The sequence below is a fragment of the Neolamprologus brichardi genome, chromosome 13 (assembly GCF_056152115.1).
Source record: "Neolamprologus brichardi isolate AB-2024 chromosome 13, ASM5615211v1, whole genome shotgun sequence".
Classification (NCBI taxonomy): Eukaryota; Metazoa; Chordata; class Actinopteri; order Cichliformes; family Cichlidae; genus Neolamprologus; species Neolamprologus brichardi.
Genome location: NC_142116.1, coordinates 31753125 through 31757944, shown reverse-complemented (window position 1 = coordinate 31757944; position 4820 = coordinate 31753125). Strand labels below are relative to the sequence as shown.

The window sequence follows — 4820 nt, the reverse complement described above, 5'->3', positions numbered from 1 at the left end:
CGAATGTGACCCTGCTAGCGGTTATCTCATCGTAGCGGTTATCGAACGCTTCTATGTTTCTGCTTATGTTGTCAAGTTCACCGTGGAGACTAATGAGTTTTATGCTTGTGTTTATATTCTTAAGTAGCTCCAATTCAGGCCCTCCTGTCACGTTGTCCTCCAACAGATCCGCAAAGGACACCGGGCCTTGTGATATATGCGTCCGGGAAAAGGGTTTCAGAGGGGGCGATTCTATTTCCACGGTCGCCACACCTTCCATCCAAGTGACTTGCTTCTTCTGATAGCATACGCCTTTGTGACACGGCGCGCACACGGTCTTACAGTCCTTGGGATTTTCTAGGCACGGCAGTACCTTCCGTGACATTCTGAAGGCTCGTAATATTTGCCATTTATCAGCCACACCTTGTAATCGGGCCAACAGGGGATGCCGTCGGTGCTCATTTTGGGCATGGGTATAACACCCCTGATTGTGGTTTTCTCCACCGTGTTGGGCAAAGAATGCACTATGAACAGTTTCCTGTCTTTGTACAGAGCGGTGGCGACCGTTGGGAATTCAGACAATCCGGGGTGTTCCTGTATCACAGACATGCTGCTCGGGCAACTGCCGGATCGCTTCGATGCGATTTGCCTGAGACAGTTCTCGATCCCTCTGGCCATGAACCTCACCTGCATGGCTGCCTGCATCATTTGATGCGTAACGCTCTGCATCTGAGCGTACCACATCTGATAGCTAATGGTGACGGAGAATTTGATGTTGATGTCGCGCATCAAGGCTTCCCTATTTTTCATCATAGTATCTTTGAGCAGGGCAAAGTTTTTGTTGGCCTTCTCATTATTGCGCTGTATTTGCATCTCCTGCTCGTCTAGGCGTCCGTTCACCAATGCTATCTTATCGTCGAGTTTCCTGCTGACTTCTACTATGTCCTGAGAGACTTTGACATAGTTGTTTTTCAAAAGGTCCATCTGCTCTTCCAATTCATCAACTCTGTTCGACGTATGCCAGGCTAACCCCAACGCCACGGTGGCCATGCCCAGGGCTACGAAACGTTTCTTTCTACCGTGGGGTTTCGGTGGTCTGTCCAGCCAAGGAAACGGCGCCGAGTCCAGCAGTTCGTACATCCTTGCTTTCCATTCCTGCATCGCCAGCTCTTGCAGCCCCTGCTTCACAAATTCACTGTCTCTGCGTGTGTCGTTTACTATCTCGTGAGCAGAATTGCACAGCCTGCCGTAATTCCTTTGACAACTGTCGTCCCCTCCGCATATCGCTATTAGACACGGCTGCATCACGCTCACGTCGTAATCGATACACCGCACATCCATATTGATGTAATCTATGCCATGGGTAAAGTTCGATATGAAATACAACGCTTCGGCCGGTTTGACTATTAATCCGTACTCGGCCTCGATCGTCGGCTCATCCACCGTGTATCCGTCGTCCATGGCCACCACGTTCATATTGTGGATAGTCTCTCCGCCGTTGTAGGTGTTACACACTTTGTTAACCGGAGGCTTGTACTCCACCACGGTAGCGGTGTCCAGTATACCCACCATATAGTGACTGCTGTCCGTGGTGGGTACTAGCGTGTGTATGTTGATCGGGGTCTGCGGTGGGGTGCTGGACAATAGGGCCTCGCGTTTCGGTTCGACCGGCGTGCAAGATTGCAACGTGTGAACGTTCACGATGTACATGTTATCGTAGCTTGTCTTGTACATCTCCTTGTATGGCTCTTTGAACACCCCCAAGGCCCCGTTCAAAATTATAAGCCCCGGACACACGAGTCTATTGCTGAGACCGACTTGATACTGCGGATCGAGGCAATTTTTGGATCCTGACGCAGGGTCCTTGTATTCTCTAGGGATAGCGATAGCTTCCATGGAATCCGTTCCCACGACTGAGTTTGCAGACCGCCTATTCCTCACGCTGGCACGGGATGCGGTGTCGCTCGACACCCCCACCACAGCCTGTTGTCTGCGCCAGTCCCTAAGCCTGTGGACTGCGGACGTCACACTCGATATAGCGGGGGTGTTCGCGCACACCTTTCGCTTGAAATCCGAGTCCACGGGGGAGATCACAAATTGGTTGATACCAAACGCGACCGCTATCAATTCGGGGTACTGCTTGAGGGTTTCAAGGGATCTAGACGTGTACGTTACGTTGACTAACACGTTTCTGCCCCACATGGTCGTCGTCGATCCGGAGCAACATTTCATGTTCATGTCTTCCTCGCATCTCAAAATGTTATTACTTTCCATGTCGGCCAATGTGAGTTCGGTTGTGATTTCTGAGACATCTGCCACGTTGTTCTCCACGGGTGTAATCGTCAGCCCCCCGGTTAGCGACAATGTAGCTATCAGCTTGTTAGCCTTAACGCCACCACGTAATACAGCCAGCACGTACGGCACGATGCCCTTGATCAAACCCCCTTTCGTCCACATGTTCTGACAGTCTTTGGGTTCGGTCATGTCAACGAACAGTCGGGGGGTGACAAAGGCCTCGAACATTCCAAGGCTCGCAAAGTTCATGGTCTTCACACGTCTCACATCTCTTGGTAAACGAAGGAATAGCTTGGTTGCCCGTAGCTCAGTTATTGCCCGCGCCACATCACTCGCCACTTTGCTTACATCAGAATCTGTGTTGACCTGAGAGCAAGCGGAGGCGCCCCATGCGCTGGCGTCCAGCATGATGGCGCTCGCGTACGTGGCAATCGCCGTTTTGTGCAGGGTCTTAGCTATGTTCTGTATCATCAAGGCGTACCTCCCGTCTGTGGAAGCCACGGGACCACGCACCTGTCCAGCGGTATCCTGAGAATAATGTGCCCAAATTTGCTCAATGCGCGGAACCTGTCGATGTCCACGTCCAGGGACAGATGATTCGAGGCATACGTCGCGTTGTCCGCCGATACTACGGTAGCGTCACAGGACGAGGAGGCGATGAAAGCTTCGATTTCACCGGTAGTGGGTCGCGATAGTACATCTCTCCGCAGCAGCTCTGCCACACTAGATATTTCGCACATGGCGATAGGGGCCGAGGGGTCTTTGTTGGCGTTGGTTATGCCCACGCTGTTGGTGTCGGCTTGTCCTATGCAGAACGTGTTTCTGTTTGAGCGAAAACAGTTGTTGCCCAGTTGAGTGTAGCACAGGCCTATCGACTCGCTGTCGCCCAGGCCCACGTACGATAACACGCAAGCGTACGGAGAGTTTCTTATGCTCAGCACGTCGTCGGTGTTGGGCCACGTTCTATTCCCTTCGGTTGCGTATAAGGTCCTTCTCAAAAATTTATAGGTTGCGCACTGAGGATCGGGGTCGCACTGCACCGTGGGATCGTCGCCGAAGAAATACTCTCTGTTTCTCTCATTGGCGTGCAGCATTATGGATACCTTGTTGATGGGAATTGAAGATACCACGCGATCTGCGCATGGGAACTTTCCTGGTATTTCTACGCACGAGTCTTTGTCCAGCTTCAGCACGTACGCGCCTAGCATAACACCTTGACGTTCGTATCTACTCAGATCACCACTAGCGCTCCTGTCCGGTCTCCAGCTCGCGTAAATTTTCCCGGAGCAGTAATGCGTACACATTTGGGCACTCGGCTCCTCGCGCCCCTCGGTATCAACCGTCAAGGCGAAGCTTCCATTGCTGTAACCTTGACACCAGCTGGTCCCCGCAGCACATCTCAGAACCGATATCCAGACGTATGGAGCGTATCCGTACGGCTTGGCGTTTCTGTTGTTTTTGTTGTTGTTGTACACCACGGGGCTGCATGCCGCAAAAGGCAACAACAAACCCACACACAGAGCGAATGCGACAATCATGGTGTCACAAATGTTTCCCGCTTACAGGTAAAGCTATGGAGGGTACTCTGATAGCATCAGCTGCACAGTGTCATAGCAGAGGATGTGACCCTCCCTTGTCGTCTGAATCTACAGGCCGGTGTTTTAGTAGAGTTCGGCACATGGCCGTGAGTCCGATGAATTGTTTCACTGCATCGTTGTGAATTTTGGCCACGTCCTGATCCGGTACCAGTATCGCCTTACCCATATGGGTAGTCACGCGGTTCATGATGTGTAGCAAAGTACTGTTCGCTAATGTGTACGAGCGGGCTATCAAGTCTATCGACATGTTCTGTAGTACGCCGATCATGCTTTTGTCCGACGTTACGGTGTGACCCAGATGAACGTTGACCTCTTCGGTTGTAAACCGTTGTCCGCATGCCAACAAAAACGATCTGACTTCGTGAGGTTTGAGTACCTTGATCGCATCCGCGGTGTTTTGGTCCAGTTCGCATAGACGACACTGTTTTGGGGGGCAGAGCTCGACGCCCACGATACCGGGCTGCTGGTCCATGTTTAACTTGACATATAACATCGGGTATTGCTTCTGCATGAAGCGATCGACATCCCCGTTTTGCTGACATTCAAGAATGCCTTGGTCCGACGGCTCTGGAAACAAGCTGAACATGGGATCTGAAGCCATATCGACAGAATACCCTGGATTTTGCGGTGTAGTTACACGAGACCTGTTTTCTTCGACGGGACCTCGCTGCGTCGAGGAGTTAGATCTACTAATGGAGGGTTGTTCACTCGACAAATGTTCCGAGGGGTGACTAGTCATTGTTGTTGTTGTCGTGGTTATGGAACGTGTTCGGTGAGCACGGTTGGAGGAGGATGTCCAGTGTCCCGACCTCCTCGCCTGAGTCACTGGAGGTGAATCGTCGCGCGGACGGTTGCTCATCTTTGCAAGTCGAAGAGTGCGGCGTGGTCGGACGCATACAGTGTGACAGGCTCACGGTGTCGGGTGGATTGCTGTTGGTTGCGATCGCT

The 4820-nt window shown here is 51.9% G+C and overlaps 1 pseudogene; it reads right to left on the bottom strand.

The window, feature by feature from the left end:
* Positions 1-336: 336 nt before the first annotated feature.
* On the bottom strand, positions 337-3812 carry LOC148100062 (uncharacterized; annotated as a pseudogene).
* Between the last annotated feature and the right edge of the window lie 1008 nt (positions 3813-4820).